The sequence below is a fragment of the Strigops habroptila genome, chromosome 3 (assembly GCF_004027225.2).
Source record: "Strigops habroptila isolate Jane chromosome 3, bStrHab1.2.pri, whole genome shotgun sequence".
In the NCBI taxonomy this organism is placed as follows: domain Eukaryota; kingdom Metazoa; phylum Chordata; class Aves; order Psittaciformes; family Psittacidae; genus Strigops; species Strigops habroptila.
In genome coordinates, this window is record NC_044279.2 from 83,382,333 (window position 1) to 83,396,096 (window position 13,764).

Sequence of the window (13,764 nt, forward strand, 5' to 3'; positions counted from 1 at the left end):
TTCTTCACCTTCTGTGCAAGGACTGCTCTGAAAGCTCTCTGATGAAGTGTGGCCAAGTAAAGCTACTCCTTGTCGTCGCTGCACAGGCCGGGGATAGGCACACAGGAAATCCTCAGTTGCGAACAGAAACCTTGAGTTTTCTCTTCAGAAGATAACATCAGTTTTTCTTAGAGGCAGAAGAGATAGTAAAAGGCAGCAGCCAGGCAAACCTCTGAGAACAAAGGGACAAACCTCAATGTGAACCTGCTTCGTGAACATTTGAACACTGAATCAAAGCACATGGAAAACGCTGCAGAGCTGGGGGCTTGGTCCCTGGCCAAATTCAGCACAAACGAAAAAGAAAGAAAATGCAAAGGTTAGTACAATAAGTTGAGAGTTTGAGAACATGCTTCCCTTCCCCATCTCTTGCACCATATCAGAGAAACCGGTGTTTTCCTTGAGTATTCCTCCCAAGCATGGAGAGCAGCTGGAGATACAGGGTTCGTGATACACACTAGCTGTTTCTGAATCCCCGAAAAGCCAATTTGGTAAACAGGGATTAGTGAGAAACACTGGGGGAGCTGCAACTTAGGTAGAATCTATGTGATATTTTGGCCTTCCCAAATGGTAGTTTTAATGCTACCTTGCTTTTGCTGTGAAAAATAGCAAAGGGACTTTGGCTGTCAAAACTGTAATTGAAGACAAATAGCATTGAAGAAAAGCTGCAGTAAAGACAACACATTGGTAAAGGCACCTAACAAGAGGCAAAACTTCAGTCTTCTAAGGGCAGGCTGCAGCATGTCTCTTCATTTTTCACTACTCACTTGCCATATAGGCAACTGGTACGTTTACATTTCTCTTTCAGATAACACATTTATTTGTTTTCTGATCAAGTTTATTTCTTCCTCAGAGAACTGTCTCTGCAGACTTCATGTTTGGCTGCTGTACTAAGTGTCTGCGCTTATACAAGATACTTTACTAAGATACTGATGATGTCTTCATTACTTTGTATTAATTTGTAAGTCTTTTAGCAAATTAGTTGATATTACTTCTACGAAACTTTTACTTTTGTGGAAAATGATGAAAATTGTCATTACTGCTTAATACAAGATGATAACTTACATCTATTGTAAATTACTTTATCTGCAACTCATTGTTTCCTGTAGCGGCACTAAGCAAACTGCCTTTTACTATCCACTGAGAACATGATTCCTTGCACAGAAATTAGAATAAGCTCTGTTCTATTTCAGTTTTCACCAATAGGAGAGTATTCCTGTGCTGAACTACATTGTCACAAATACATGTATATATATGTGTATATCTCGTAGTTTTAACATCATGGAGGAGAAGGAAACAAAGGTCTATGAATGTAAGAAGAGGGCTGTTAAAAGCTCTTCCTTCTTTCTTTCTTGTAATTTTGGATTGTGCATGTTTCAAAATGTTCCAGTCCTGACTCTGCTCTGTGTGTCTGCTGTCAGAGACTGCAAAAAGACTCATCACTGCAAAGCCACATTATAGAAGTATTAGTCAATTACGAGAGTAATTGCTTGGATGTCTCTCTCGACCTGGTATCTGACTGAACGCTCAACTTTCTGTGTGAAGATTGTGCCAGGTGAAAATTGTGGCCATGCATGAGATGACACGGCTGAGCAAACCCAGCTCCCCAGAAGGAAGTGGCGGGTTGGAGCCCTTGAGCATAGAAGCCCATGAGGGCACAAAACAAGAACATGCTCAGCAGAGCAGTCCTCACTTCTCTCCTTCTAGACAGCTCATTCCAACCATGAATTATAGTTTTGAAAGGTGTCAGATTCCTGGATTATGGCGTTAACCCCAGTTTCCCCAGTTGTATTCTGCTGAATTTTTAGCATGCAATTGAAATAAGAAAAAAAGCCCAATCGATTAATGTGAAGACTCTACTGATTCAGTGGGTAAAGGAGGAAACCTGGGTAATTTAATTTCTGCAACCATATGTGTTTAAGTGGGTTCTCTTCTTTTTTTTTTTTTTCCTTTTTAAGGCCAGTAAGCCTGGTTTTCCATTTTTCTTGCATTCTTCTACAGCCGAGTTACGTAACAAACAAGTAGAGCTACAAAGATTCTCCTGGTGGGATTAAGTAGTGTAGATCTAGCTGTGTAAGTACGTGCTGAGAGCTGAGTGAAAGGAGGTGGCTGTTTTAATTATAGCTGATACAAAACTAGCCAGAGGAAAGCCACCCTGACTGAATAAAAGCATTTAACTTCAAAAACCACCAAGGAACAAACCTTCCCCATTTCTGTTAGAGAAGTGGTCACTGCCCAGGTGTGGGCTGCATTATCAGAAGATGTAAAGCTCTCTGCTAATTTAAATACAGGGCTCTGTGTATGTTTTTATTATCTAACCACTTGTGGCAACTCAGGTATTAGTACAGCTCTAGGAATGCCTACTATTTATCAGGTTGTGCAATCCGTCACTGTCAGCTGAAGGAGGTCTCAGGAGCAGCGTTTCTAATTTGATTTGAAAATATACATGGAAACCTGAGACTGCTTTTAGCAAGAATGATGGGGTTGGCCTAATGAACACAATCTCTTTTGTCGTTCTCAAGAACAGTGTGTCAACAACTAAGTTTAAGTTCTTTCCACAGCTGTAACAGCTTCTGTAGGGAAGCAGTAACTTAGCAGCTATGTCACGTCTTGGTTCTGCTTTACCAATCAAAAGGCATTTCAATGACATTTTAACAGATGACCTTCAATTCCCTGGAATGCAAGCATTTTTCCATGGATACATGAAAAGAAGTTTGCACCAAGTGCCGATTTTTTATGTTTTTTTCCCCCACAGAAACGTCTTCCCCCCGAACCTTAATACAGGTGTATAACACCAAATGATGCCTATGGAAGAGTCTGTCTAGAGACCCAGTTCTCAAATAGCTAGGGTGTTGTCATTGCTTTTGGGCCAGAAATTGGCTGCAGGAAAATGAACATGCCACACAATGTCTCTGTGGCGGAGCCACATGTATGTCAGCCTGCAGCATCATCCGCTTCAATACATAAGAATTTATGGATTTTGACTTCTGATGGGAAAAACAAACCAGCCAACCCTACACCTTTCTTTTACTCTTTTATGGTGGAAAAGACATGGAAAAAAATCCCCCCCACAACTCTACAAGAGTACAGCAACATCACTGATAGTTTGCTGTATCCCGATATGAGAATGATAAAATATAATTTTGCTATTTGCTTTTTTTTTTCCTTTTCTCATTTTATGGGTAATACTTCTCCAAAATATTCTATTTTGCATTTGGCAATTCAAGTATTGAACTGAATGCCGAGATATCCCTTGCATGCTTGCTGTGGTTTGTTGTACTCTAGAAGAGCTCGCTAGTCACATCTTGAGATTTTGCTCTGTAATAACAAGTATCTGCCAAGGAATAATCAGTGTCAAGGGCCAGGTTCTGTTCTTAGGGAAATCAAAGTTAATGTTGGTTTCCTTTGGGATGAAGCCAGGAGACTTCTGTATTATGGGGATAGTTTGTGCGTTCTCTCTTTGTTCTAATTATATACCTAATATATGCATGTATTTTCCACATACAATTAAAATAAAACATATTATCCCTCAAGACCCTTTGGGTTGAAAAGGTCAGATTTCCCTTACCAAAAAAGACTGGGAAAACCCCTGACAACAAAGACCCTAAACCACACATGCCAATGTACATACTGTCATGTTACTGATGATCAAGCCTCTCATTTCCACCAGGGCAGGAGACAGGCCACATAGGAGGAAGGAGCTGTGCTGCTCAAACTCCACGAGCTGCTAGGAAAGCTTGTGCTGCCTCTCCAGCTGGCTCTCACCCAGAAGAGCACGTACAGACACACACTTAACACGTGTATGTTATGACACCAAAAATAGCGTGTGTGTGTGTGTGTGTGTTTGTGTTGGGGGGGTGGTCCTCTTTTAGATTCCATCAGTAACTCTCTATTCTGAAACCGCCATCGTGATTCTTGTTTCTTTCTGCGATTCATTAAACATGGTATTCTTGAGAAGCCAAAGAATTCCAATACATAAGGGCCACATCCACTAGTCTGTTTAAAGTATCTCAAAGCCTAATTAGGATCTTGCATCTATTGCTTCCCAAGTTCAGGAAACTGAAGTTCAGCAGTTTTGGAAATTATGCAGAAAATGGATTTTTCCCCTACAGTGGCACGCTAACTTTCCAAACCACTGCAGTAATGCTACTGCAAGATGATATTTCTTGGACCATAGCTGTAATACTGAACTATTCACAAAGGAGATACTGTACTGTTGCTTACAGCTCTTTGCGTAGATCTACACTGGTATAATCTGGCTTAAAGGAAGCATCTAATAAAGATAAAAATGCCAAGTGTGCCCTGTTGAAAAATACAAAATGCAGCACATTTTCCAGCATTCTTACTGTGTGTTTCCAGTGCTTTTTATGTTAGCTTAGAAGCGAGTACATCATTGCAGGGCTGAATTCAGTGTTTGTAGTAATTTCCTGTCCTGTTTATTAAACAAAGAAAAAACCCCAAACAGCCAACAGCAGTTCCCTAGTGTGTTCTAGTCTTTTACACATGGAAGGCTAGACACAGACCTCAGAGTATTCAAAAAAGGTTGTCTTTAGCCTTAGCAGATACTGAGGTCAACTGCTCAGCTGTTATTTATGTCCATACCTCTTAAAGTAAGTGAAATAGCTGTCATCACCAGACTGGATTTCAGCTCTGTAGAGGGCTGATCAAAACTTCAACATATTATCTGTTAGAACCTAAACACCATTCTGTTCTCACAGCAAGCTAACACCACTTTTCTATTTCTTCTCCAAATGTCCCATCTCCAGAAACTTTAAACAGAAGCCTGTGATATTCTTATGGAGGTAAGGAATAGTTTTCAGTATATTGCTCTGACATTCTGAGTTTGTGTCGAAGGTATTGTAGAGGGGAAAAAACAAACAAACCAACCCCACACCTTTCTTTTACTCTTTTTTGGTTAAAGAGACATGGAAAAGATCTCTCTTGACAACTCTACAAGACTACAGCAACTCAGAAGCAGCGCTACTCATATTTCATCACACAAACACTGTGAAACATGGAAAATAAATAGAAAACAACATTTTTGGAGCTGAATTGGTGTCAAAAATGACTTTTCAAAACCATTTGCTATTCTTTTTTAAACTTGCCACATGAAAAAAACATGAAGAGTCAACTACAAACACTCCAGCATCTCCTGCAGACTTAATTTTTCAGGATGCCAACTGTTTTAAAGTAGAAATGCCCAGCACTTCACAGGAAGACACAGAAAAAATAAATTGTTTCTAAGGCAGGAAGGGAGAATTCCTATCGTCTAATCTCCCTGGGCAGATCTTGAAAACCTTGTCTTTCATTCCCCACAGTGTTATTGAAACATACCGCCCTAGCATTAAATGCTATCTAGATGTCAAGTCAATTCTATAGCAATTATTAATTTCAATCAGAATAAGTTACTGATATCACTTTATATACATCAGTCATGGCAATATTGAACATAAAAGATAACTCTATTGGAAGGTAAATGCAAAAAGTTGAAGCTTTTAAAAGAAACAAACTCAAAAATGGGCCTCTTATGAAAGAGCTGGTTACTGAAACATAGGAAATATTTGATATTTAAAATATTAAAAATTTAATCTGCCACTGAAACAGCTAAGAGAGCTGGATTTTCACCTATTTCATACCCACATTAATTGCAAACTATTAGAAAGTGTGGATTTTTCTGCTTGAAAGGAACAAATTACTTTTCATCATGAAGGCTTTCCATCATACCAGGAAATATCCTCCCCCTCCCCTACCATGCAGAGAAGAGAGATAGAAATGAAGAACCATGTCAGGAAAACCAACAAGGTTACTTGTTACGTGGAGAGCAAAGCCAGAAGGCATGCAGAAGATGGCACATCTGTGAGCAACCACTAAAAGAGAAAGTTGAGGTAGACAAGTCACTGAGGAGACACTGAGAAGGCCACAGCCTTCCTACCTAGTTCCGGTGAGCTGATAACAATATCTACCTAGGATGTCCTACCAGCTCTTACTTCATGGGCAATAATCTTTGGTACCAATCAGGTTAAAAGTTGGTGTTTATAAATGTTGGAGAAATTTTCAAGTATACAAAAAAATTAATTCACTTATGGGGAAAAACTAACAACTTGTTATAGTGACCACTGAATATGATATTCCCAGCTTATCAAAGGAGCGACATGCAAAACAGAGTATAGAAATCCAAAAAAGAGCACCTAAAGCCATTCCTTCCCTTTGGAGTAGAACTGGGAAGTCAGACTTGGGAACAGAGACATATCAATAAAAGCATATATCATCTCAAGCACATCTGTAGGTTACTGTCAACTGATGTTGGGAATTTCTGAAGACATGCTTTTTCTAAGGTATACGCATCTTTCCATGTACTGTTAGGTGCTTGAGTACCAATATGCATAGTAGTTTATACCTATAAAGATGCAAAGTAAATGAGAGAGGTGTAGTAAATGTGAAACACTTTCAACTTTGCTCCTTGCAGAACAGCTAAACTAGCTGAACTGTTGATATTAGAGGTAGTTTAGATGGAGATCATTGGTCCATTGGATCTATTATAAACTTACACTTTGAACTAAAATTAAAAAAAAAAAAAAAGAAAAATATTTTCTCAGTATATGTTGTAAAAGATCACTTGATTTCAAGTGAAATCACAATGGTATGAGGAAGGGGCAGACAAACTTCAAGAAATGCTTTTAAAAACATCAATAAAATTGTATTTTAGAGGCAGGTTGAAGAATAGGCTCCAGAGCAAAGCCTTCAACAGCAGAATCCAGCCAGCACTGCATGTTTTCTTCCTCCACCTTGTCCAGGTTGCATATGCAGCGCTGCAGAAAGAGAGCCCACACTTCCTACTGCTCTTTCTAGTTCTGGGAGAGAAAAAAAGAAAAGAAAAGAAAAAGTGGAGTTCCTAGTGCTGTGGACTTCACTAACCTTACATGCATTTTTACTCTTGGTAATAAAAAATAAGTTGCATAGCCTCTCTGGAAAGTATAATTCACAGACATCAACTGAGCTGTTTAAAGCCTGCTGACACTACTCAAAACTCAAAGCCACTCTACTGGGCCCTGAAGCAAGCCATAATACATGGCAAGACACATGGCTTAGTCAAGTGTATTAACATTCAGCACTAACCTCATCAGTGCATTGTTTTATCTAGCTCCCAGCTGATTTCCTGACAAAGAGCATTACCAAAAAGTGAACTTCTGAGGAAGACAAAAGCAAGGCCTTCATGAAGTACTTGGCAGTTGTAAGCAGGAGCCAATTCTTACAACATTTATTACACACTCATTGTTTTCAAATGGAAGTTGGATCATGCCCCATTTTGCAAAACCAAATGCAATATGACTTTTTGCAATATACTTTTTCAGAGTTTACCTTCTCTGAAGAGAACTTAATCAGAAGAATGGTCTGGACATAAGCAAATAAAACTCAAGTCCCAATCTCCTCATCCAGTTCTCTATCACACAGACAGAGAACTTCATTAGGAAGGATGCCTCAGCAAGAGCTTATGAATGCTCCTGTATTACCTGTTCATTTGCTGAAACATGCCATATTCCAAATCACTTCCACATCATCAATATTTTCAGCACCACTTGCTGCTCTGCTGAGCTGTGCAGAGGAAAACAACTCTCTCTGGCAGGGAATGGGAAAGAAGCAGCATAACAATGCCAGAAGAGAAGGAGGAAGGTGGAAAGGACAAAACAAAAGATGACAAAAGCTCAGCAGGAGGAGTAGGTCGATAGTCCGACTTGTCTTTTAGCAGAAAAGTGCCAAGAGTTTCTTCTGCATTTCACAAAAGCAGCGCAAATAATTTTCAGCACCTTTCCCCCATGTATTTAAGTCATTAAATTTAGGAGTCATTAAATTAATTGCTATATCTGTAAGCAACAAAGCAAACACAAACTGAAAGGTACCATCAATGTGGCTGACGGGGCCATGAACAACACGCTACATGCTTCCCACGGCATGGCAGCATCCAGCTGAGAGGAGTGCAACTATTTTTTAACATAACATCTCAAAGCAGCGCTTACTTATGAGATTAATACGCCTAGAAGCCTTTCAGATTGCTGCTTGATATCAGAAGTGAAATGCGATTGCATTGAGAAACACACTGCCTGGGATGCAGCTCTGGAAGTTGCCTCTGCAGTGGTGGTGGCTTTGTGGAACGACCTGCAAAGGAATAAACCTTCTTCCATTCCTGCTTTGAATGCTCCATCGCAGAAAGACTTTGGTCAGGCTACATTCTGTTCTAACATTTTCTTTCACTGTTTCCCCACCCAGCTTCACACAAATTCTTATAAAGGTTGTGTACAGACTTGCATAAAATGGAGACTGACACTGGTTCTTGGAGGATTTCCCAGAGCAAGTTTAACAGAGATTATATAACATGTTAAATCTGTGTTGGTTGGGTTTTTTTAATATGGATGTTATTATACTACTAGTTTATTCTTTTTAGCTTAACCCTCCAACCACCCTTCCAAATAATTAATTATGTTTTGCAGAGATTAAAAACCCGAGGTTATTATACGCATTCTGTTTCCAGCCCTTACATAAGGCAGGACAAAAGTGTTACAACTGGAGGGTCTTAGCAAGTCATAACAACCATTATTTTCCTTCCACACACACTACTACCACAGCCATGAGGGGGGATCTTTCCTTTAATTGCTGCAACAGTGGAACTTTAGAGATAGCACAGAACTTTATTTCTATACTCTACCCTTTAATCAGAGATCTCAAAGTACTTTAAAAAAGAGGGAGAAAGAAAGTCTCATGAGGGAGAAATGTCTTCCTAAGGTGTCACAAGAAGAGCCAACTATGACATTAGTTCAAATTTGACTCCTAGACTGAAAACCTTCCTACAGAACAGCAACAGTTTCTACATGTGGGGAAAGCAGCCTGAGCAAAAAAGCACCAACAAAACACCACAACTTTCATTTAAAACCAGCCTCAGTTTCAGAGAAAGAAAATATGTCCTACATGCTATTTTATTTTATCCAGTAGAGAATTTTAACACCACATGTGATTGGAAAGCATAGTAAAATTTTCAGGAGCTTAAGATATCAGCAGGAATATAATTTTAGATATTTTCATGCATATAGATATATTTTAAATCATGCCATCCCTGAGATCCAAGGAAGGAAATAACCTAAAAGCTGAAAACCAGACAGCTCAAGACCAACAGGGGGAAGACAAACACGAGGCTTGCCCAAAGCAGAAAGCATGTGGAGGTGTTTGTGAAGGAGCAATGATCAAAGCCTCAGACCTCATGTTGTTCTACTGCCACCACTTTAAGCACCATTTGCTGCTTAACAGCAGCAAGAAAAGGAGTGACTGCTCTTCACTGCAGCAGAGTCCCTGCAGCTCTCAGATTACGGCAGCATGCTCACTGTTCAGAAAAGTTTTCTTTTCTTCTTTATTTTTTTGGCCTATGAGGTGTTTCTCCTGTCCCCTGAGGACCGATTGGTGTACCTATCTGTACAGAAACCACCAAATGGAACTACTACAAAAATAACTGAAGTTGTTCCAGAGCATGGCAAAAGGCCTCAAAAGAGAGTTCACCTTGAACACATTCTGCTCACGCTTCCAAGCTCAGTCTCAACTTCTTCAGCTTCTTCTGTGGTCCCTCCAAGACAATGCAATAGGATACATGCATCTTAAAATTATAGGGCACTCATCACAGTAAGGATATTGACTATTCCCAAAAAGTCAGACTAAGTTCAATCCTAATAGAACTGACTTCAAGATATAAAACACGTCTTTGTGCAAAGCCATCTCCAAGATGCTCTTCCAAATAAGCCCTTTTGAAAACACACCCAAAGCAAACAGTCTACCATGCTTTATTCTGAAGGAACCACCAGACAAAACCCAACTGGTTTTGTTGAATGCTCTTGACATTCAAACACTTCCATTTTAGATACCATCAAAATAGGCACCTGCAGTAGCACAGAATTTTCTTTTTTAATTTGATCTACTGTAATTTCTTTTACAGGGTTAGGGCTTTTTTTTGTGTGTGTGTTTGTACTTAGTGTAAAGCTTGAGGAATTTGAAACAAAAATAACGCCTAAAGGTTACTAACAATCTATCTCTCCTCCACCTGATGCTCAGTGTGAGGCTGATTTTGTCATCACAGTGTGCAAACTTCCTCCTGGGTGAACATGGACAACATAACCTCAAATTAATCTGAAATAGTCACTATGTCCGTACCAGGGTGGATGCTACACTACTGGCAGGGGTAAAAAAGGGGAAGTTATAACAGCAAATTGTCTAAGGCTTGTTTGGGCAGTGCAGCAGAGCTTACCAGCAGCAATGGCCACAGAAATAGCCCAGGGCACTGTCTCGGTTTCTCCTGAGGCTTTATGCAACACAGAAAACACCAGTCCAAGGATGCTGTTCTGCTCAGAGCTCTGCTCCAGCTCTGCTGCTGGAGACAGCACACAGCTGCTCTCACCCAGGCTAAGGTGCTGTCCTGGGACCCTGCTCTTCGTGCCATGCCATCATTTCTGCCCTGCATCACCTCTCCCACACTGCTCCCCCTGTCTTGTGCAGCTTCCTCCACACAACTCACATCAGCTTCTTCGCACATCTTTTTTCAAAAGTCACAGAAAACCAGCAGTGAGGAACAAAATGGTCTGTTGAAGGTACAAGATCCTTCTGATGGCTACAAATGCTTCTAGAAAAATAAAACCTCTGAGCTTGTTACTCTTGCTGTGGGTTTTCCTTCTTCTCCATCTCATTGTTTTTCTTGTAGAGTTTAGAAATAAACAATGAGCAGACTTTAGAAGAAAGAAGGAAACATTCCACACACCTTTTCTACTCTTTTCTCTTCCTCCCCACTTTCTTAGACTTTTATTCCCCAACTTTTCCTCTTCTTCTCATTGAGAAAAAGGGCAGAACTCCCTTCCTCCCTCTTGATACCATTACTTGACACTAAATTTCTGAAAAAATCAAGAGATTCTATGTCTTAACTTTTTCTGAAGTTTTTTGCAGCTGTGCTGAACCCTGCCAATGATATGGCAATGAAGTATTTCTAGGAGGAAAAAAAAAAATTGTAAAAACTCTCTGCACATGTGAGGCTTGCTGCACATCAAGAGGGGTTCCTCCAAAGACTCCAGACAGGTCTCACTTGCGTACACATCAAACACCTTGTGCTGCCCTTAGTGCTGCCCTGCTGCTACTTTATATACACCTTAAGCATCTGAAGAGTCAAACTCCAGAAACACATCTGCTAATCCAGTGCTGATGGGGTTAATGAGATCAAAGCCAGATTCCACTTGGTGCTTAGCAGCGAGACACTTCCTACATAGGGCCAGGGTGATTGTAGACCTCCCTCAGCTCACCATCACACTGAAATCAGCATCAAAATAACACAAATCAGCCCCTACTCTGATTGTAATCAGTATTCCCACTTTCTGTCACCTTCTAACTCCATCAACCCCCACCTTTCCACATTAAAGTCAGTCAGTGTTTAATCTCAGGGTAATCTTCCTAATTCACATGTTTATTTTCAAACATTTCTCTATCTTCTCTCCCACCCTCCCCTCACCATCGTTAATCAGTAAGGGCTTCACTAGCCGATGCAGGCGCTCACCTTCTCACCCAGCAGACAAAAGGGTCCCAAAATTCTGATCCCCAACACGCAAGTAGGTAAAGAACAGCTTTCCTACCATCTTCTTTTAAGTCTCTCCCGGCAAGTGCAGGAAGGGGCCTAACAAAGCTGTATGCAGCCAATTGTGTTATCAAGGCACTTGGCACTACCAGCTGATACTTGATTACTATTCATCCCTCAGGAAAATAAAACACCCTTTTGTAGTAAAAGTGTAACCGGTTACTATGATGCATTACATATTAACAAAAGCAGCTTTTTACCAAAATTACAGATGATGAAAGCCTGGAAGTGGAATCAGACCAAGGTAACCTGTTGTTTCTACATGTTTAACCAAGACATGTAGACAGTTTAACCAAGATTTTCACAGCGCTAAGAAGAGAGTGGTGGGCAAGTTATGTCACATGTTTGTACATAAAATGCTAGTGAGTTCTGTAAAACTAATAGTAAGGATAACATCTTCTGTTGTAGTGACCTTTCTGGTGCCGCAACTATGTATGCAACTGCCAGCACTGTAGAAACCTCAGATTTCACAGGGTCCCTCTAACATTTTTGTGCCTTTTTTGAAATCCACACAGATGTTTTTAATATGCTTTCCTATTTCCTTTATTTTTAAATTATTTTTTAACCCAGGAGTACTGTTTATTAAAGAACTTAGTTATCTGAAAGGCAGACTTTACACTAGGTAGAAGGGTAGAATTTGCTGGTTTGGTGGAATAATCCCTATTTAGGTGGTGAGGAAGCATTCCAGAATATTAAAGGATTTGTTTGTTTGCTAATCTACTTAAGCACCCATAGGCCTTAACACCCACAGCTTGTGTGCTTTAGGGATCTTTCATGTCCGTGGCCACACTCAATGCAGTAGCTCTGCATTAAAGCTGCAGATTTAGGCTCATGGCAGTGCAGCAAGTTGACTAGTGGGACACTCACCTGAGAAGAGCTATAATGCCTTGGTCCACTCACCCGTGAAATCCTGCTCTACATTCCTCATAAGCAATGCCTGCCTTACGCAGCACAGGCAAGTCACTCTGCTACTTGCATCTTGCACTTCTGCATCAAACCCAACCAACTCTCTGTTAAGACAGCAATCCAAGGACCATGGAAACACCTCACATAATGCAAATAAGGCTGTACGAACACATTTCACATCCTCAGTTTGGGGAAAACTTGCTGACAGAGAAGGGAGGTAGCTTTAAACGGCATTAAGCAAAGCTGAGTTGATGTAGGCAGCTGCCCCTGTGTGAAATTTGAAGCTCTTGCCAGCAGTCTGGAGGAAAGACATGACCTCATTATTCCACAGCCCAGATAATCCGTTCCTGGATAAAGTGAGAGCTGACAAGTGTTTCACCTTGAAGGTTATCAAAGCCCTTTCCACACTCTGCTGATGCGGAGCCATCTACTTTACCAAACAGGGATGTGAAAACTCCTCTGTGTTAGTAAAAAGATAAAAAAAATCAGAGGGGTGTGTGGTCAAGAGCACACTGCCATGCCACACAGACACAGGTATTGAAAGGAAGAGACCAACAGCATTTCCAGAACCATTTATGCAAACAGGATATATTTGCAGAAGTTGATAAAATATTTTTCTCAGTATTTTGAGAGTTACTGCTCTCAATTCCTTCCATCTATGCTTAGGCACTTTCTCTAGATAATTGCCATTATCTCTTGACATCAGTTACCCCTTTTGGACCTCCAGAAAGATAGTTCAGCTCTTAGCTGTGATAAGTCACTGTCTGGATCATCTTTTAGCATTTCTTCAATGACTGCCAAAGGAACCGAGAGCAATTCTGCTCCCCTAATCTTTTAGTTAGATGAATCCAAGCTTTATTGCCATGGGTCTTACACAGGCACATGCAGTCAACACACTAGCCTCAAATTTTGTTGGAAGGACCCGAAATCCGTTTGAGCAATGGCTCTAAAGTAATTCAAAGGGAAAGAATGTCATCTGGTTGCCATTGCCTTCTCTTGCCACACCTGGGCTCTTGCTGGAGGCCTGCCATGCAAACACCAGGGTTCAGTCCTTGGCGGACTAGTTAACAGAGAAAACACACATCTCCTTCTCCTATCAGGACTCTGAAGCCCTTGGATTTAAGTCTGCAGGGAAGAATGACACCATTTAAAATATTTAATACAGAACATAT